This window comes from Cheilinus undulatus, linkage group 8 (assembly GCF_018320785.1).
Source record: "Cheilinus undulatus linkage group 8, ASM1832078v1, whole genome shotgun sequence".
Classification (NCBI taxonomy): Eukaryota; Metazoa; Chordata; class Actinopteri; order Labriformes; family Labridae; genus Cheilinus; species Cheilinus undulatus.
Window position 1 is genome coordinate 47,216,768 of NC_054872.1, and position 22,474 is coordinate 47,239,241.

The following is a 22,474-nucleotide window of genomic DNA, read 5'->3' on the forward strand; positions in this document are numbered from 1 at the left end:
TATGTTAATTCAGTCGCCATCGGCTCTCAATCAAAACAGTAACAAAAGATAATGCCGAGGGTAGAGGGGACTCATGGGAGATTTCCTGCCACTCAACCCCCTCACCACCTGATGAAATGAACCGACATTTCGAAAGTTTGTGTTCCCATAAGTGAGACAGTTATTGTGAACCACACTGTGCAATTATTAAATTGTATTCAAGAACTGACAATGGGAGCAGCTAATACTTACTTTTAGTGTCAGCTATAAGTGTCACCAAGTTAACTTTGTTGACTAAAACTGTGACTATACATGTCTGTCAACTAACCTTTTTTTCCACGAGCGACTGCTGAACTTTCAAAATCCATGATATTTCTGGGCTGCAGGTCTTAAGTATGCCAGTGTTTTCATTAGTATATTTTACATCAATTAGAATATGCATAGTGCATCAATATGATATTAATCTTGATTACTAAATTTGTTCTGAGAAAAAAATGTCAAGACTAAAAGTAAACGCTTAAGCGTAAGAACTCTCCACCCATCCATCTCCTTCCACCTATCCAGGGTCAGACTGCAGTGGCAGCAGGCGAAGCAGGTCAACCCTTACGTCCCTCTTCCTCGCAACATTTTCCAGTTTCTCTTGAGGGATTTCAAGGGGCTCCCAGGCCAGATGGGAAATATAATTTCTCCAATGAGTTCTGGGTGCCTTGGGGTCTCCTCCCAGTTGGACGTGCCTGGAAGACCTCCACAGGAAGGCACCCAGGAGGCATCCTGATCAGAGGCCTGAACCACCTCAACTGGCTTCTTATGATGTGGAGGATCAGCAGCTCTACTTTGAGATCCTTCCGGATGTCTGAGCTCCTCCCCTGTCTCTAAAGCCTGATTTATGCTTCCATCGCATCAACAGCATAGCTACGTGTAGCTCTCTGCGTCAACGTAGACCCCTATGCCATAGCCTGACGCACACCTCCAAAAAATCCTAACTACGTGTCGTGGCGACGCAGACCGCAAGGGCTGTGATTGGTCTGGTCTTTCTTCTTGCAATGCCAGGTTCCTCAGTAGGCGAACCAGTGTGGTAAATTCACCTGTTCTTTGCCTCGACTCGTTTAGTGGTCCTACAGACCACCTCCGCAAACATCTTCCCTGCCGCCTGCGCTTCAACATTTGCAACAAAAGAATTTGTTCGTTGATATCGATGAGCTCCAACTCCAAACACACCCGCTCCACCTCGGTCACTATTGTTTACTGTGACCGGAAGATAAACAAGGATTTGGATGTGACCCCTCTGAAACCATATACACACACAGCCACACCCCCCTAGCGGCATGGCAGTGAATTGCAGAGCCCTTGACGCAGAACTTCAAATGGTCAATGATGTCGTCAAGTCGTTGCGGCTGAGCTCGGACACCCTCCTAAGGAATCTCATTTTGGCTGCTTGCACCCACCATTTCATTCTTCAGTCAATACCCAGAGTTCATGACCACAGGTGAGGGTTTGGACATAGATCCAGCGGTAAATTAAAAACTTGGCCTTTCGGCTAAGCTCCCTCTTCACCGCAACGGTAAGGTACAGTGCCTGCAAAACCGCTGATGCTGCACCAATCGATTGACGCTGCCAGTATCATGGTCCATTCTACCCTAATTTGGGAATGACACCCCAAGTTACTTGAACTCCTTCACTTGGGGAAAAAACTCACTCCCCAACTTGAGGGAGCAGTCCATCATTTTTCAGTAGGGGACTGGGGCCTTGGACTCTTTGTAAGAACTCTTTCTAGACTAAAATGACTAAATTGTTTTTGAGCATCTGAGCATAAGAAGGCAAATATTTTGAACTTAAGAAGGGATGCAGGGCCCAAGGATGAAAGACCTGTTGCAAACCCATGAAGGTGGGCTGTAGGGGCTCTGCAGGCCAATCCCTCCATCGGGCACTTGGTCTTCTGGGCATCAGAAGAAAAAGGAACATCCTAGAAGCCAAAGAGAAAGCTCCAAAATGGGGTGTCATAATTTGTATTTATTTATATATTTTGCAAAACAGGTTTAAGTGTTGCAGCAGGACAACAAACAGTCGACATCACTCGCGTTAGATATTGGTATCATTTTGAGGGATTTTCATCATTTTTGTGCATAATTTCTCAGTCCACTACTGCTGCTAATGCAGTGCAGGATTTCTTTCAATATTTTTGATTTTTTTTTTTGGAAATATTTCTTTGAATAAAGGAAATATTTGACGAACAGACCCATTCAAATGGATACTAAAATAAGCTGAAGTCAAATTAAATAACATGGCAACATTGAAAACTAAATTGCAAAAAGTGCCCCCTATGAATACAGACCCTTAGTGTGTGAAAATGATGTGTCTTGTCATGATGAAAGCGTTCTGTTACAGCTACAAGAATCAAGGATTTCTCTGGTTTTGAAGTCTTTTGGAAATACTTAAAGCAAGGTGAGTAATCAACTTAAAAATACACCAATATAACATACGTTTAGTCCTCTTTTGACTGATATAGATAGCTCAGTGATAAAATTCAACATGTTGTACCTTTAAATGAAAGTGACACTTCCAGTTAGGAATGTAAGTGATGAGGGAAATGGATGCTGTCTTTGTAAGCTCCTGCAGACATCTTAAATTATTAACAGTACAGCACCCACAAGCTTTTCCATGGCACCAATTACTTGTAATCTGAACACTTTGAAGTTTCACACTTGCTCAACTTAGAAAGATTTTTTGGAGGACATTAAAGCATCACCGCTCTGCAGAATGTGAATCTTAAATATTGGCAGGAAGGAGCGGATATATTTATTTCAGGCAGTATTTTCAAGGTCAGATAGAAAATAATTAAAACAGAGCAACTATTTATCATTTGCATAGAACTTTCTATTGTATCAGGCGGTTCTCTAGGGTGCGTTTAAACACTTTGCAACCTGGGAAAAAGAAAAAAAAAACTTATGCTGTATTTATGTGCATCAAGTGAAGACGTTCCAAAATAGCACTAATTAGTTTCTGCCTCTGCAAGCTTGCAAGTGCATGTAATTGTTCCCTTAATGGCTACTCCATTCCAACAAGAAGCCAACGAGACAAAATGGCCCCTGGCTAAATAGGCGAGCTTTATCCCTCCCCACCCTCGTCATCCAGCTAATGCTGGAGATTTATTTCTTCCACATGAGAAATAACAATTTAACTCTTGAAAGGCACCCTGAGGTTGAAGATTGGAACAAATTAATTATTTCCCCTTTTCAAATCTGGTTAAAAAGCAGCCAGCTCTGCCTCTGCTTCACTAATTTGACAGTTTTAAGACCTGATGTCTGTGTGCTTACAGACCTGGTTAGCACTGGAGCATGATGGGACGCGTATTTGTGCACGTTCACTCACACTAAAGCGGTTATATGTGCTGTACGTGTGCAAGTTTCTGCCTGTTGACTGAGTGAATTCAATCATGTACACTTGTTATTAGAAATTTGCATAATATTCCACCTCAGTGCTCAGCCAATTGGATGTGGTTTTAATATATGCACATGAGCTAAGGTGATACGGTGTAATGTAACAGATTCATTCCAATTGAAAGTAGTGGTAATGAGCACTGCATTTCATTCCAGGTGCACTGATGCATAGGGAGCATAGATTTCATTACACTTTTTGATTGAATATGAGGAAATAAGGCGTGCCAAGGCATCTGGCAATCAGAGCCATACTGTCTGTAAGAAGTCCTTCAATATTTACACCTGCGCTTTAAAAGGAAAGTCAGGTTTTCAAGTAGCACCAAACATTTTGTTCAAAGCACTCAATCTACAAATAGTCATCGATTAAAGAGAGAGATGGTTCATTCAAACTCCAGATAACATGTTTAATAACTCCTCAGATCTCCAACCCAGTGAAAAGTTAAAATAATCAAAACAAATTGAATACATGTTTTTGAAGAAACAATCCACTAAACTTTAAAGATGTTTTAATTGATTTCTTTCAGGTGCAACTGTGATTCAACTTTGACAGTTCAAATAAGGTCTAGAGCTCTGTTTGAATAGGATTAGCATTACCAGGGGACCTCGCATGATGTGGCACAATCAAAGTTGATAAAAAATGTCTGTAACACACCCCACATTTAAGGACATTTCTAGTGATGATAAGTTGCTGCATGATAGTGACAACTAATAACACATTATGCATTCTTGTTTTTAAATGTTAAGCAAAAAGCAACGCACCACACACTTGACTTTGCATGCCACAATGCTGCAGTGTACATATAAACTATTAACCAGTGTTAGATTAGACCAGTGGTTTCAAAAGTAGGGAATGCAAGACACTGAAGGTGGGTGTTGTGAGATGCCTTCCAAGAAAATGTAGTGATTTGAAAAGGTAGATTTCACCTGTTATTGTAAAAATATATATAAAAAATCACTTCTGCCTTGGTTTCAAGCAAAATTCTGTGGTTTCTCTCCTCAAAAGTGAAATTTTCTTCATAAATAGTGCTGTAGTGGCTCTGTGACCCATTGACCGACCAATGACTTTTTGCCCGTACTACAGGATGAGCCATACTATTTATACAGCAATGATTTATGATCAGGAGTCTGTGCATTGTGTTGTATTTTGCACATCTTTCCAGCTGTTTGGATCAGTCTGCACTGTATTGATTAACATGCTTTGACAGCAGTCAGCACTTAAAGTAGACCTACCCCGTATTTTCAGTGGAGGAGTGAAATGGCAAAGACTGACTAGACGAGTGATACGGTCAACAGTGCACTTTGCAAGCAGATTATGGAGCAGGCGGAGCATGTGGAAATTGGAGGTTTCATCCAGCATGCTAATGCAGTGCTACCATTTTGATAGTTTTATGAAGCTGGAGTGTTTTTTATGCACTCCTTGAGGGCGTTTTTATACTTGGCATGAATGTTTTGCACTGAGCATGATTGTTCCCCCCCTACTGGTCTGGTAATATTGCTCTGTGCTTGCACACTTGTGGATGTATTCTGTCTAAAACAATAGGTGGTAGTAAGCACTTAATTAGCCTGCAATCTACAAAGACATTTGTTGTGCACTGTGCAGACAATCGTGTCTATCCTGCAGGCTACAATTGATGTATTTATTGTTTAAGACAGGGATTCTCAACCTTTTCAGCCTGCGACCCTCAAAATAAAGGTGCCAGACACCAGGTACCCCCACTCTATTTGAAGGTGGTTGAAAAAGCCATGCACATTCAAGAATAGTCATGTGCATACAAGGCTGCCCATGAGGGGGGATAAAAGCCATGATTTCTAGTCAATCATGCCGTAGTATATAACCATCTTAAAAATGTAAATCCCTTTTCTAAAGGGATAAAAATGTCAAAAAATGGTGGAGGAAAAGGTGGTAAATTGGGATTATAGAAGTAGCAGAAATAAGTTAGAAGTGGCAAAAAAATGGCAAAAATGGAAAACAGTGCCAAAACAGGCACAAAAGGTGGTAAAAGGAGATTGAAAAGTGGCAGAAATAGGTTTAAAGTAGCAATAAATGGGTGGAAAATTGGTGAAATGGGTTTTAAAAGTGGGAAAAAGTGGTTTAAACTGGCAAAAATGGGTTAACTGAGGCAGAAAAATAAGCAGAATTTGACACAAATGGGTTAAACTGGCAAAAATGGGCAAAAACATAGTGAAATATGGTAAAAATTGGTAAAAATGGGTGTAAAAGGTGGTAAAGTGGCAATAATAGGTCAATAGAGGCAAAAATAGGTGGAAAGTGGCAAGAATTGGTTAAGAAGTGGCAAAAACAGGCAGAGAAAAAGTGGTGGAAAGGGTTTAAAATAGACAATAAGAGTGGCAAAAATGTGTGAAAATTTGCAAAAATTGATGGGAAAAGTAATGAAAATGGGTTACAGTGGGAACAGTGGTAAAAGTGGGTAAAAATAGGCAAAATGGGTCTAAATTTTGCAGAATTGATAAAGAAGTAGGAAATGATAGTAACAAAATTGGGTAGGAAAAATCATTTCCAAAATGTTCTTCATTTTTTTCAGGCATCTGGTGACTCTTTCTAAGGCTATGTTCATACTGCAGTTGAAAGTGACCTGAATCTGATTTTTTTTTTGCTCACACATGACTTGTGTCTGATTTTTCTCTGACAGTGTGAACAACGCAAGTCACATTGAATCTGACCCTTTTTGAATCAGAATCAGGCCACTTTCGCTACATTCACACTGCAGGCCTTTATGCTCAATTCTGATCTTTTCTCAGATCTGATTTTTTTGTTTTGCATGTTCACACTGCAGTCAACTTCCAAAAGATCAGATACCTATTTGATTCAGAACCACATATGAAAGTGGCCTGAATCTGATTCAAAACGGTCAGATTCAATGTGACTTGTGCTGTTCACACTGTCAGAAAAAAATCAGATACAAGTCACATGTAAGCAAAAAAAAAAAAAAAAAAATCCGATTCAGGTCACTTTCAACTGCAGTGTGAATGTAGCTTAAGTGTCTCACAACTCCCAAGGGGGTCTCGACCCCTACATTGAGAACCACTGGTTTAAGACACCAATTATGACTCTCTTCCACTTTCACTGAGCAGCTCAGAAAGTGAAAAAGGTCCATGCTGTGTGGATGTGACAGTTTTTGAAGCAACAAGAGGCATTTAGAATTGCCTTGATGGCTCCACTCACTAATGAGTACACTGTACTCGGGCACGGATGCCTTCACATCTCCTGTGTACTTTTCTAATGTCCAAATTAAATATGAGGAGTCACCCTCTTTGCACTGATCTGCTCTGAGCCAGCTGTCATTTTAGTATTCATAATGAGCTTTAATTTTTGAGTTTATTTAGACATTCAGAGCCCCATTACTTACATCTGTGAAAAATTGATATAAATTGAACATTTTATTGATAATATACCAACACAAAAAGCATGATAGCACTTATTCCTATCAAAAGACTTTGTATAATTATCCACTTAGCGCGCTACTTTCATGGGATTAAAAACAGACGTCCTCCATGATAACTGCAAATGTTCAGAGGTCCCTGGGTAATACCAAGCCCAAAGCAAAATTTCAAGCTCCTACTTAGGTCGTCAGATGTTTTTGTATGTCTGCACATGAAGATGCTTTGACAGTTAAACATTTTATTCAACAATTTGAATGAACCAACCCTTTAATGTGGCATCTTAAATCATATTAAGTCATTAAACAAGGCAGATCACATGCATCAAGTGTTGTCTTTTCTTCCTTTGTTTTCATTTTCATGCATTTGCATCAGAAACTAAAAGAAAGAAGAGCTGTGTTTGCCATTCAAAGATGCTGGTAAAGCAAAATGGTTCCAATGCAAACTTCCGACTGTTGCAGAGATGAGTTTCATTTAGGAGGGAAAGGTGGCACTGGAAGATCCTTGGCTTTACCAACCTACTTAAAGAGACAGTCCACACCAAAGCCCGTTAAAGAGGATATGATGAGACATTAAAATGCATCCTGCTGCTTTTTTATCTTGGCGTAGTTAATGGAAATATGTAAAGGATAAGCACCAAACATAACCCTTCATAAAGGGAGCCAATTATCTTAAGTAGCTCATTAATTTTCCATATAAATGCTGTTTTACTGCACTGATAGTCTGCCAAAACACACATCTTTGATGGGTGTCTTTGGAGTGAACTGTTGCTTTAAGAGATGGAGAAACTGCCCAAACACCTGCGTGCAGTTTCAACCACCGGCTGTAAAAGTGGAGAGGCAGATCATAAAAAGAGGGTCAGTGAGAGAGAATTCAACAAAGGAGGCAGGTACAGCTAAAGGGTTAGTCCAACTCAAGGTTAAAATAACAAAGAAAAACAGGCAGGTAGAGAGGGAGCAAACCTCCCCAGAGGTCAATGAGACAGATTAAAGGGTAAGGGGTCAGGGCTACGAGCCAGGACCACTGCGTGGGAGGATTGGATCACTGTGGGCCCCTTGTGGATCGCTCATGAATGATGCTCTTCATCCTGACACTGAGCTGAGTTTTAACAGCCAACGTGGAGCTAAGAGCCATTACAAGTGCCTTTATGGAAAGTGAAGTATTGGTGTGCGTAATGCCTCTAAGGTTAGTTTTTACAGCTCATTGCAGTGTGTTTTTGCAGTGAAACATGATGTCACTAATAATCGCCATGATGTGCTGGTGAGCTGAGCGCAGGGGGAAAAATGGCCTAGTTCAGTGTGACCTTTAATGGGTGCCATTACACCATAACTGTGACTCAGGGATTGGCAGTAAGGCTTCAAAAACTGACATAAATGTGTGTTGTCATCATGGCCTGAGTCAGATAAATTATGGAAAGGTAGCTAGGAGGGTCAGCAAAGATGAACAGGCTGAGTGAGCAGTTTTGATTTAATCAGAATAATTAATATGTTCTGGACTTATGGCCTCGGTCCGACCCTTAAAGATCTAAAAATGTGTTCAATATTTTAAAGTCCAACTTCAGATTCTGTCTGCTTTTATTAAATGTGAGGAGGAATTTTAAATTCACATTCCTTCTGAATGGACACTCATCGTGCTGTTTCCTGACAGATGCTGTGGGGGGCAGACTTTCAGTTAACAATAAATACTTTGGTTTTATCAACATTGTTGTTGTTGAATTATTCTACTTTTCTTCATAATCTTATGAACTATTTAGCCTTTAACAGTGAGATCAGCCCTTATTACCAATATGCTGCAGCCAGCCACAAGGGGGCGATTGACATATTTCAAATACATATTTCTGCTGCTGTCATGTTGTCTATCACTTGGCTTGGCGGTGTTTTGCTTTGTTATTATTTGTTAAAAACACACAGAAAACAGGCCTGTGGTACTGATGGTAAGGCTGGAAATAGCACAGTCTCAAAGAGTATGTCAGATCGCTACCAGTTTGTCCTTAACCCTCAGAGCCCTAACCTAACCATTGTGTCTCTCCTGGACTTATTGCCTAAAAAAGCTTGTAAAATATCAACCCTGTGGTTCACATTTGAGCTCTAAACATCCTTTTGTTCAGGGCAACCTGGGCTTTGAGAACATGTGTGTTGCAGTAGTGTCACTTCGATTTAATAAAAAGGTTAGGGGACTATTAAGACAAAAAAAGAAACTATGTGTATATATATATATATATATATATATATATATATATATATATATATATATATATATGTATATGTATGTGTGTGTGTGTGTGTGTGTGTTTGTGTATTTTAATGTGTGAGAGTAAGCAATAATAACTAAGACTTTTTTTTTGCAGTAAGTTGTTCTCCCATCCCTCAGGGACCAAAAAGTGAAAAAAACAACAGGCCGGATTCAAACCTTGACGACCCCCATACATGGGGCTGCACCTTAAACCACCAGGCCATCTGGACCCCTTTTCTGCCATTATTCAAGGAAAGTTCCTGTCTGCAGTGACACAGAGGGCCTCATCACAGGCTCTCTGTCTCTCCATTATGACCTATTCAGGCCGCCTCCTTTGGGATTAAGGTGTTGATGCATGCACAGTTTGGCAAAGCCTGCCATTGGTTGTCACAGCACGTGACAACCACTGGAGGAAAACAATTTGGTGGCTAGTGCTGAGGGAATCACAGAAACAAGGAAAATGGATTAATATGGATAAAAAAGACTAACAGAATTACTGGTGTGGATTTGGTCTTTAAATGCTTTGGAAAGTTCAAGGCTCACTAAAAAGCCTCAGTGTGCTTTTTATAAAGGCGTGGATAGTGTAGAAAAACAGACACTTTCCAGAGGAAAACAGGAAGTGGCTACAATTTATGGTTAAAAAAATATTCCACTTTTTGTAACCTGTGTCTCTTTTTGTCATATAGGGTTTATTCTAATTTTCTAGTGTCATTAAGGGCATTTTTGCCTTTGCAAGACATACCCACTTGTTAACATGCAACCATTTTGCCTGCGTTAATGCATATGGCATCTTTGAAGGCTTTTTTCTAAGTAAGTTTTAAAAATACTATTTCAGATTTATCCACAGGTGTGATATCCACATAATTAATTCACTAAAGCACAGAGGCATTAATGACAAAAATGTCCACTTCAGAAAAAAATCACAGAAACATTATTTACAAATGTTTTTATGTGTCAATTTGGTGCTTTTTAAAAAAATCTTATTTCCATTTAATATAAATATATATAAATGTTGGGGGGCTGTTTTTTTTTCTTGTTTAAATCACGGTGCATAAGAAAATTAGCAATAAAACCGCTTTCTTAGGCATCATCTATTTCTTTGCAGTGTCTGATTTTGGCTTTTGGTTGGCCTCCCCTTGAAGAGCAGTCAACAAATAATGTTTTTATACATTTTCAAGGCTTTATTTAATTAAGGTATTCAAGTTCTTTTTAGAAGAGCGAAAAAAATCCTACTTTCCTAATTTTGTTTTTTTTTTAAATCAAAATTAGAGATAGAAAAATGATGACAAATGATAAAATTCATGAGTCAAAACAATCCTATTTGTATCTTTATTCAAAATTGTTCAGCCTTAGTTTCATCTATAAAATAATGTGTTGGTCAAGATAGAATAATTTATTGCTTGTGTTCGTTGAAAAATGAATCCTATATTTAGTCACAATTGCAATGTTGGTGGGACAACATTAGATGATTTTCACAAATTTTTAGCCCTACAAAATACCACAATATAGTTATCCTCCTCACATTTACTGGATTTAATTACTTTGTAAAGCTGGCTGGGAGGCTGTGACAGACAGATGTGGCCCTTAGGTTGCCAGTTGATGATCCCTGTCCTCTAACACCTTCAGGTTTGAATAAAAGCAGGCCGAGGCAGTGAAACGTAATTTCTTTGCATTTTGAAACTATTTTCCGCCCATACTGACAACATGAAGCAACTCTTACCCGTGTTTTGATTTGAGAGGGAAATGAAGTCAGATACCATGACTCAGAGGTACGAGACAGCTTCAAAGTGCTTTTTCTGTAAAATACAGTGTTGAACACTATTATTTAGAAGGAACTATGCAGGAGTGCATGTACAAAATGACGTACTGACATATAATGGGCCACAGTTACCATGACAGCATTTATTTTTAATATTTTGATTGGCATGTAACCAGAGTAACTGATTGTGTTTATTCTACAGTAATGTTTAGAGTTATTGGGTTTTTTTTAGTTTAACAATGTTTGTTTAAGACTCCATTCTGCCCTTTTGCTCCATTTCTGCTACAGTTGCCGTCTATAGGCTTGGCTGTATTTATTGGCTGGGAGTCAAGCTTTATAAATTTGATTCTCTTTGCTTCTTTATGTTGCTAAATGATTAAAAATATCTAAAAATGTGGCTAAAACTGATAGTGAAACCTCTCTAAGGAGCAGCCACTGTGGTCACAGCCTTATCACTGAGTGGATGATGATGGCTCTGTCTGTTGCCATGGTCTTCAGAGTTATTAATAACTCTTTAGAAAACTAGCTAGCATCGATGTCTTGCCCCTCAGGATGTCAGCCCCCCTTATCATGGAGAGGTTCAGCCTGAGTTCACACTTTGCTCTCCTCCTGTCGTGTTTTAATGAGTTTTTAACTCCCAGCTTCACTTGTTTCTATTATCATGCCATCTCCCTCCGGTGTCAGCTAAATTAGCTGCTAGCTTAGCTTTTTGGTCTGACCCACTGTGGCTCATTTAAATGTGCAAAGAAAAGGTCAGATCACAGTAAGGGGCAGGAATAGGGTGAAAATAGATCAGGTTCAGATCCAGGAGTCTTGTGAAACAGTTTTTTTTTTGTGAGCTCACACAATGGAGAGGTGGGCGTCCTCCATCCAGAAGCAGCTCCAGCTCAAACTTCACTGCTGGTGTTTTTCTAAATAGCAGCAGGTCAACAAGTTCCTGCTTCTGCCTTTTAGTCCTCCCTGCAGTTTACATAATGTAATGCAGCTACCCACATCAGAGTGAACATTTTGCTTCATGCTGTACGGGTCAAATGACTGACTGCCTTTTTTGCTTTTTACTTATGGCTTAGAGGTTTCTTATCTCGCTGACATTTGAGGATGAAGTGGATTTTAAGGTGGTTTACTTCCTCCTATGTGAGGGGAGTGTGCTGACAGGGAAGTTTTTGGAAGTTGGGAAACTTTTCTGTGCTGTCACATCTTTCTCCAACAACACTCTGTGGAAACATTTCTTCCACAGCTACAGAAAAGTTTTTTCCAGACGTGCTTTTTCATTTTCTACAAATGAATTTTAATTAAAGCAGCACATCAGGATCAAGGAGCAACCTCCAACAGTAAAAGATCACGTGATTCCAGAAGTTAAAAAATTGCAGTTCCACTTGTGTCCACTAGAGGCCATGTGCAAAAACTTAAGAAGTCCCATTAACATCCTTGTTAAACACAATTAAAGTTAAACAAGTACTGTAACCACAGATTTGGCAGGACCTCTGAAAAACCCAGAGAATGGGTCCTCCCCAGTTGTGATTTATAGATGATAATAAAGTATGTGTCGGATCAGTACCATTGGTGCTAGCATCCCGGCTAACAGTTACCTCATTTTGGAGCTGAAAAACATGGCAAGCTATTATGATATTTATTTATGCTACTTTTAACCAATTTAAAAACTTTTCTCTACCTATTCTGCAGCTTATTTTGAAACTTTAACCTATTTTTGCTCTTTTTTTGCCATTTTTGCCTGTTTTTTGCCCCTTTTTGCCAGTCGTAGCCCATTTTAGCCTCTTCTCCCTGCCACTTTAAACACATTTTTCTTTTCTTTTAACCCACTTTTGCCATTGTTTGTCCACTTTCTGCCCAATTTTGCCACATTCTTCCATCACTTTTTACCCATTCTTGCTACTTTTAACCAATCTTAACCAATTCTTGCCACATTTTGCCCACTTATGTCAAAGTTTTTTTCCCACTTAAACCCATTTTTGCAACGTTTTAACCACTTTTGCCCGTGTTTGGTCACTTTTTGCCTGTGTTTGGTCACTTTTTGCCCGTGTTTGGTCACTTTTTGCCCAATGTTGCCACATTTTTCCATCACTTTTAACCCATTCTTGCTACTTTTAACCAATCTTAACCCATTCTTGCCACATTTTGCCCACTTTTGTCAAAGTTTTTTTCCCACTTAAACCCATTTTTGCCAAGTTTTACCCTATTTGTTGTCACTTTTACAATTTTTCAGTTCCTATCAATTACCATTTTCTCTGTTTCTTCTATTTTTCTAGCATCCTGATGTTTATGCACATCATGGCCTAGCTATTAAGTTAACATTACTTTTTAGTTTAGTGTACCTGTCAACACTGTTAAAATTACCAGTAAAAAGGTCATTCTGTTTAAAGGGGATTACATTTTTAACAAGGCTAAAGCATGAATAAATAACTTTTTTTCATTGCTTTAATAAGAATGTATATTATTAAGGGTAAGTATAGTGGCTATCACAGCTTTACTTCACAATGGACCATGGTTTTGCTGATCTCCATGATCCATTATTTGGCAGGGCCTCAGAAAGCTCTCCCTTTTTTTTCCTCCCTTATGGGCAGCCATGACTGTGACATTATTTAAAGTCTATTTTGTATCGATATGCAATAATAAATAAATTGATCAGTTTCTTTTTAATATCATAAGTGAAGCCTGAGAGTTGTTAATGTAGTTTCAAGCATTGCTATTCTTCATAAGACCCAAATTAAAAGTTTAAGGCCAAGGTCAGACTACACATTTTCAGCAGGATTATACCCTGACATGACAGTTGTCAGTATTCAGGAACTGACACCTGGCAAAATCTTTCTCCTTGTGTAGTGTAAGAGTGAATGACGACATCTGAGACATCTCCTGACCTTCTAACAGAAAGCCTAGCCTATCGTTGTTTTTTTTAACCCGTTTTGGTCCTGCAATCTATGATTTGTTCTGTGACATCCGTGACATTTCCTAATAAGAGCAGCTCTGCATGTGCAAGCAGTCACAGATGTAAACAAACCAAATGGCAAAGCTTGAAAAGAGTGATAAAGCTGGTGCCGTGAGAAGGAACAATGAGAGACAAAAAACTCATTGGCTCTGACTACAAAACCCTTGCCTTTATGATGCATCATAGAAGGCTAGATAGAAAAAAACTACTGTTAGCAATAACATCAGTCTAGCATATCATTCATCATAACATCTGGATAGACAAACAAATACGGTAAAGTACAGTAACTGTAGAATGTCTGTTTACAGCGTCACTTTAATTCCAACCTCATCACGATGGTTGCAATAACTGATCATCCGCCTCGATCATCGGTCATCTCACAGCTCTGTACAGCTCTGTGATCGCCTGATCTGACAACGCGATCATCATTACAGACAAAAAATCTTTAGTCTGACCTTGGCTTGAATCTGACTAAGAGTAGCCATGACTGTGAGTTTCTGTTAGAGTTGGGTCTGCAAAATCCTTACTACAAATGCAGCTGTGTTGTCTAGCTTGCCAAATTCCCAATGCATGCTTTTAGAAGATTATATACAGTAGCATTTAAAATCTTTAAAAAACATCCTTAACTCCATTGTCTGTCATGATTTTAAAACCTGTTAAGATCTGAAAATGGTCTAGTGTTAAGCCAGCCTTAATTATAGTACCCTGTTCTTTTTATTTTTTAAAGAAAGATGAAAAAAACCCATAAGATCTTGCAACTCAGAAATTCAAAGTTGCCAAGTCGTTATCTTGAAGACCCCCTTAAGTCAGGATTTTGACTTGGAAACTTGGAGAAACATCAGTACCTTGAGTTATCAACTTATAGTAACTGGAATTAGGGTCTAATGTCCTTCCTAGCTCCATTTTTAGATTTCCAAGATTGATGGAACGCAGCATAAACTTCATAATGTTAGCTTGATGGATGGCCATTATCATCGTTCAGTATCATTCGTGATTAAACTTTTGCTGAAGTGGGTTGGGAGGCTTCAGTGAGGTTCATTGCTTTTCTTTTAATAAAGAAATGTCAGGATCCAGTAAAAAAAAATCTGCATTAGCTGCATCCATGCAGTTATCTTCACTGGCATCCTTATCATTGTGCACAGACGTGCAGGTCAACTAAACCTACTGGTAGCTACCACCACTTTCTCCACAAATGAAGCTGATTGGTCCGTTTATTCTCTGACTGGTGTTTTAGATTGAATCTTTGCAAGATGGCTTCGTTTAAGACATGGAATCTGGCCTTTTTATCAGTGTTGCATGGCCATTTGACAATATTTTTTCTGTAATGTTTGCATCTTTGTCTCTTGATTGGCTGCTCTACATCTGACCACCAGCCGTGCACGGTCTCATACCCTGCCCCCTGTACACAGCTGCAGTCTCTACAGAAATGGCGGACAGAAACGCAGATATCTGGTGAGAAATGGACAAAAAGCGAGGAGAGATTGGAGGCCCTCTTGTAGCTATGATGCTGTTACTTCCACACCAGCTCTTCTCCTGTCTTATCAACCCGCCCGCCTGTCCAGCGCTCCTGATTGAACCGGCTGCGTCACCGTCTCTGGCTGGAATAGATTGCGTTGCTGTTTCTATTACACCCCAGCCCAGCCTCCCTTCCTCCTCTTGTTGTCCGACTCCCTGGCTCAGGCCCCTGCTGGTTATTTATTTGTTATGGGCTTTTCTCATTTGAGCCTGAGTAGCTCATCATGGCAGCCAGGGAGTCTGTCTGCGTGAATGGAAGTTTCTTTCACTAGCTGAGGATTTATGGACTTCTGACACTGTGCCTGAGCAAGCAAGCTGCAAGTAGAGGACAAAAACTTCCTCATCCAGCCTGAATCCCTTCCAAATGTGCTGTATCTTCTCACCAAACTTGCAGGAAAATGTACTACTCTGTAAAAAATTGTTAACACAAACCATTCTCTGTGCTGCTCTTTCTTTACATGAACATTTGAGGGCCAGAGAGACATTTTGCTGCTCTTCCAGGCCGTAGTTTAGTGCCTATTTGACTTGTTTTCCTACTTTTCAAAGGCAAAAATGTTAATCAGTATGACTGCAGAGTGTCAAATTAAAAATGTAAGAAATAATGAGACTGAAGCCTATAAAGATCAAGCTGTAATTGAATATTCAAGGACTGGTTGGAGTTTTATAGGTCATGTCATTTATTGAGGTGGCTGGATGGTGTGGCATAATTGTTAGAGTCTGCTCTTTTACTGTGAGAATACTGGAGTCAGTGTGAATATAAAGGAGACGTTCTCTGAATTTAGAAAAGCGTGGATTAAAATCACAATTTCTGTGACCACACAAATTCTCAACAGTCAGTTTGCATCATTACCTACATAGAAAAATGGCTGGTACTTGGTTCCTCATGTTTTAATAGAATAATTTGGAGTCAGTCATTGTTTAAGAACACTGAAAACTCACATCTCAACGGATTTATGCCCAGTACCTTTATCTTATTCACTATTGTTGCAGTTTGTTCCCTCTTCTTTCTGCATCCTCCTCTTTTTCTCTCTGCATCTCCCTCTTCTCTCGCTCTGCATCCCTCCTCCTTCTGCATTCTTTTCTGCCTTTCCTTCTCATTTTTCTACATTTCTCTTTTTTAAGCATCTTCTTCTTCTATCTCTCTGCATTTCCCTCTTGTTTCTGCATCTCTCTTGTTTCTTTTTGGAACCCATCTTCTCCATTCATCTTTCTCTTCTTCCTGAATCATCTTCCTTCTTTTTTGCATCTCCCTTTGTTTCCTCATCCCCCTTCTCAGTTTTCTGCATTTCTTTTTCTTCTGCATCTCCTTCTCTCTGCCTGCATCTCCCTCCTTTTTTGCATATCCCTCTGGTCTCTTTCTGCATCCCATTCTTTCTGCTTATTCTTCTTCTCTGTGTATCCTCCTTTCTGTCAGCTTCTCCGTTTTCTCTATTTCTGCATTCTCTTCTTCTTTCTGCATCTCTGTCTTTTCTTTATCCATATTTCCTTCTTCTTTCTGAATCTCTTCTCTTTCCTTCTCCCTCTTCTTTTTGCAGCTCCCTCTTTTTCTGCATCTTCCTTTGTTTCCAAGATTTCTCTTTTCTTCTCTCTTTTCTCTCTTTCTGCATCTCTCTCTCCTTTCTCTCTGCATCTCCCCATTTTCTTTATCTGCATTTCCTTCTTCTTTCTGAATCCTGCATCTTTTTATTTATCTGCACTTTCCTCTTCCTTCTGCATCTCCCTCTTTTCTCTTTCTACATCTTCCTCTTCTCTATGTATCCCCTTCTTCTTTCTGCATCTCTGTCTTTTCTTTATCAGCATCTCCCTCTTCTTTCTGAGTCTTCCATCTTTATTTATCTGCACTTCCCTCTTCTTTCTACACCTCCCTCTTTTCTTTCTTTCTGCATCTCCCTCATCTCTGCCTTTCCCTGTTTTTTCTACATCTCCCTCTTTTCTTTTTCTACATCTACATATTCTCTGTGTATGCCCATCTTCTTTCGGCATTTCCCTCTTCTCTCTCTCCTTCTCCCTCTGTTTCTTCATCTCCCTTTGTTTCCAAGATTTCTCTTTTCTTCTCTCCTTTCCCTCTTTCTGCATCTCCATCTTCTCTCTTTATGTATCTTCCCTTTTCCCTTTGCATCCCTTTCTTCTCTCCATTTCCCTCTTCTTTCCTTCTGCTAATCTTCTTTCCCTTTGTTTCTTGCATCATCCTATTTAACCTTTCTACATCTTTATCTTCTCTTCCTCTGCCACTTTACTGTACTTAAATGAAGCAGCATGCCTTGAATTTGGAAGGAAAATAGGTCCTTTTGTATTTTTTTTTCCTTGTAGGCAACAGCAAGAGGTTTGATTGATCCACTGAAAGTAAAACTTTTATGTTGATGGTGTGGCATCTTGCATTGACAGGCTGCAGCTTAAAAAACGAAATCACTGCAAATTAATTAAATAAAAATGCATCTGGTGTGTAAAGACCTTAACTCTTGGGCTTAATAAATCCACCCTTCGTGAACCAGGCTGTAACATGTTTTATTCCTGCTGTAAAAGTGAGCTCTAATAGGGATTCTTTGGCTTTCACTGATAGTCTAAAGTGGACACTTTACATTGGTTTGTTTGCACTGTGTCGATGGTTTTCATTTCTGGGGGTTGCTGCTTGGATCAAACTTGGATTTAGTTTTACAACATTTGATGTGGACTCTACACCTGGGATGTCATACCTAGAATACTGAATAGACACTATAACACCATATGATGAAGTGTGGTATAGACTCAGGTTCTTGACTGGATTTCTGGTCTTAATTCTAACTAATGCATCATTTATTCCAAGCCTTTGAATTTCCCACACTTAGTAATCAACAATTTAAAACTTTTAGCTGAATGTAACAGGGAGAGATAAACCTCTAATGTCCTCCACATGTGTCAGATACGTGTAAGTTAAAAGCATACATCAGCTGTGGTATTGAGTCGCAGGGCTTTATGTTAGTGGAATCATTTAATGAAGCAGCCCAGGAAAATCATGCATCACTTCTTGTAAATCTGGGCCTAATGAAGTGTATAGATCAAAGAAAATCGATTAGCAATGCTTCCTGCCTTTTACTAAAAGATTGGTTTGACTAGCGAGTTAAGTGTTAGTGAGCTAATGAAAGTGTTATTTCACCCTGGAAGAACATTTACACTCATTAGCATGCATACCATCACGTCATGACTTCTTCAATGGTCAGCCTGACACAGGAGCTGCTTTTACCTCTCGGGAATCCTCCTCTGCCTCAACATCAGTCTTCAGAGAGCACAAATAGAATTTACCTTTCATGGATACATCAATTCATATTTGCCTTAGCTTTTACTACATTGTCATTGCTATTCATCTCACTCACACAGTGGCCATCTCCTAAATTATCCTGTCAGCAGTGGGGAGCTCACCTGCTGTTTTAATGTTTGAGAGCTGTTTATCTGCTCATTTAAACAAATTAAAGATTAAACATCATTATCATTCTACCTCTTTTTAAAAAAACCATAATTAATAAAGAGAATGCAGGGACAAAGGCCTTGGTAGAGCAGCATATTCATTTACCCAGCAGGAGCATCAGCATTGACTAAAAAAACATAACCTCTAGCTAGGATTTCTCAACATAAATGCTTCTTTTTCGATTCATTTTACAGGACAAAGCAGGAAAGAAGTGGGAAATGAAAAAGAGCAACTGGCTGCCCTGCTAGCCCATGGGGCAGGGGTGTCAAACTCAATCACAGCAGGGGCTGGATTCTGAATTCAGGACTAACAGCATCCCCTTTTTTACCATAAATTGTCAACCTCATTTCACCAGCAATAAAATATGAAAAAAAAAAACAAAAAAACTTAGCACTGATGATAAATGATTTTGACATTTATAAAGTTTAAATGTCATTTAAATAAATTTAAAAAGATAATTTTAACAGCTCACAATTGGAAAAAAGTAAATTTATTAGTTCAAAAAGTTCAAAACATGAAATTGAAATAGAAAAATAATGTTTTTCAATGGCAAATATATTAGAAGAAAGTCAAAATCATGAGCTTAAAAGGTCAAAAGATGATTCAAAATTTTAAATTCTGAGTCTAAAAGGTCAAACTATGGGACTATGAAGTCAAAGTTTGGAGTTAAAAGTATAAGATAAAATACAAAATAATTGGTTAAAAAGGTCAAAATATCACTTAAAAATCAGAATTATGAATTTTAAAGCCCAAAATATTATACGAGAAGTCAAAATTATGAGTTGAAATGCTCAAAGTATGAAATTAAATGTCAAAATCCTAAGTTTGAGTCCTGATTGTGAGATGCTAAATTGAAAATGTGAAATTAAAACACAAATTAATTTTTTTTCCCCATATTCCTGACTTCTTATCTAAATATTTTTACTCGTTACTTCTTCAGATTTTGTGACTTAACAAGGATGTTTTTAATCATCAAGGGTAAGTTAACGTTTTTATACTTGAGGAAATCTGCAGACCTCAGACTGATGGGCCAGTTATAACAGAAATATGAGATCATCTTGCGGGCCGGATTTAACTGTTCCAAGGGCCGGATTTGGCCCCTGGGCCTTGAGTTTGACACCTGTGCTGTGGGGGATGGCCGACCTGCTGCCCAGATTTACTGCTATTAAATGTAATGTTAGCTGTTGCATACTTATTGCTTACTTTATAAAGTGTCTTAAGAAAAATTTGCTTTGAATTGGTGGTACACTAACAAACATTAATTCATTTAACGCTGAATGCTATCATAAGTGGTAACAGCTAGAGACCGGGGCTCCCAGAGTACTTAAAGTACAGGTAAAGCATAGTTGAACACAGCCATGCAAAATCAAGAATAATTAAGTGCAGACTTAAATGTAAAGGATTTTTTGGAATGTTACATTGATTTCAGCATAAATCTCATTAAATGACCATGATTTTATTTTACATTTAACTAATTTATGTATGTTGCTTGAGTTAGGCCAAAACCTTGTATCTCAACTTTTTTTTAGGATTTTTAAAAAAATAAATCAGGGCTATTGGTTGCCCTTTAAATCTGTTGGTGGGTTTTAACCAATTTTAGAGCCATACGAAGTGTCAGAAAGATGTGTACTATGACCATTTAGTGTTAACTTAACTGAAAAATACAGTGGGTTTTTTAATCCCCTAAAATATGGTGTTTTTGGAGATAAAAGGTTTTGGCCTGACTCCAGCAATTAAAAGAAAAATGTATAAAATATACAATTTGAAATAATTTAAAAATGCCTTTTTTTGAAAGGTATCTGGTGCCCCACTCTTAGTGTTGCATGACCTCAAAGGGGGTCCCGACACCCACATTGAGAACCACTGAGCTAGTCTGTTGTTAGCAATCAAGCTATAGCAAGCTGATTGTACCATTAGCTAGGGACATCACTGTTATGAAACAGTGAAGTTAGTTTCATTTAATGGTAAAACATTACAGTATAAGATTGTATGCTATAGTAAGTCATTAGCTGGCCACACATCTTTCAGACTATCACTAAATAAGGTTCTCATTATGCATTAATTTGACTGATACTATCAGATGGTATTAGCTTCATGCTGATCTTAGCAGCTGTTTAACATCAGCTAAAAGGTAATAAGTTATATTATTTTCCCTAAAATATGTTTAGATTCTTATACACTGTAAAACGCAGCATCAATTTAACTCAGAAACACTCAGTTAAATTAACTCAGTTTTCATAACCTGCTCTAAATACTTATAACAAACAAGCTATTTGTAATTCTTGGCCATAACAGCTAAAGGGCTCAATTTACTTTAGTTTACTTGATTTAAACAAATTAAGTAAAAAGGGGGTCAAATGGAGTTGTGTTTTCTTAAAAATCCAAAACAGCTCTTTCAGCTAGTGTTAAGTGAACACTATTCAAACAATTTAAGTATTTTTTCAGAATTCAAATTATTTGAGTTATGACAAATCTGCCATTTTCCCAGAATGCCTTTGGGCACTAAACCATTATGCACTCTGTTTGCTGCTGATGTCTTGGCCAGGACACCCTGACAAAGAGATTTTTTTTTTTTTTATCTCAAAGAGGTTTTCTCCTGGTTAAAAAAAAAGTTAAATAAGATAAAAAAAATAAAATGCATCATGAGTGAAGTTGCTGTCTCAATTACATAGGGGGCAATGTAAACGTTATTAACGCCTATGAATGCTGGATGGCACACTGACACTTAATGAAATATCAACTACTGGTTCAGCGGGTCACCAACAGTCATTGTTGCAAATAGAGGCACAATTTAGTCCACCTTAGGTGAAACGTTAACTTTAAAAACTTTTACAGAGAGTACAATTTGACGTTTTAAGGTAATCAGTTGACTTATCTGTGTTTACAGTGCATTAAAAATATTAAGTATTGTTTACTTAAAGTAGATGATTTAGCCTCAGTCCTGCAAACTCAAATTAACATTTGAATCTCAGGTTTGAGCAGTTAAAATAACTTATTTTAAACCAGTAGTGAATACTTAAATAGTTCATGTAGAACAAGTACTGCACAATAAAAATAAATGATTTTTTAACTCACAAAAGTCAAGTGTACCTGTTAGTTTTGAGGCAACAAGTTTCCGTATTTTTTTTATTAAGTAAGCTCAACAAATTTTGCTTTACAGTGTAAAGACACATATCAAATTTATTAACACAATCAAACCCAAGTTGTGCACAACTTGCACTTTCCCTTTTGTACTTTTGTTCAAATTTTAATTTGTATTACATTTAGTAATTCTAATGTTAATTTGTTCCTTGAAAGTAGGAGTACTACTGTTTTACAGTCTTTCAATTCTTTCTCTTTGAATTATTTAATTATTTTTTCTTTTATTTTATTCCATAATTAGCTCCAATTCATAATCAAAGTTGTCTCGACATGTAACTAAGAGGGCAGGTCTAGACCATAAACTCTGCACAAGCAGCTTTTAGCCCCAGTACAGTGGTGCAAAAAACCTCCTCCTAAAAGGGCAGGATTCTGGCAGAACCAAACTCAAAGCCACGCTGGGGTTGGAATCACTTATTTTATGTCTTTATACTTTATTCTCTGAGCAGAAATACCAGATCTAATTCCCTTGTTCCTTGTAGGACTGAGTGACATTTTGAATCGAGATGCATTAAAATGTTTTTAAATAAGATACAGAGTATCTTGACGTTAATGAAACACTTAAAAAATGTCCTCCTTCCTGATAACTTCCATTTAGGAAAATCAAAATTCTTTATTAGTACCAGCTG

General features: G+C 38.2%; 1 protein-coding gene across 8 annotated transcripts in view; it reads right to left on the bottom strand.

The window, feature by feature from the left end:
* Positions 1 to 22,474, bottom strand: part of sema6e (sema domain, transmembrane domain (TM), and cytoplasmic domain, (semaphorin) 6E) — a 355,217-nt gene that overhangs the window by 11,495 nt on the left and 321,248 nt on the right. The window lies entirely within an intron of this gene.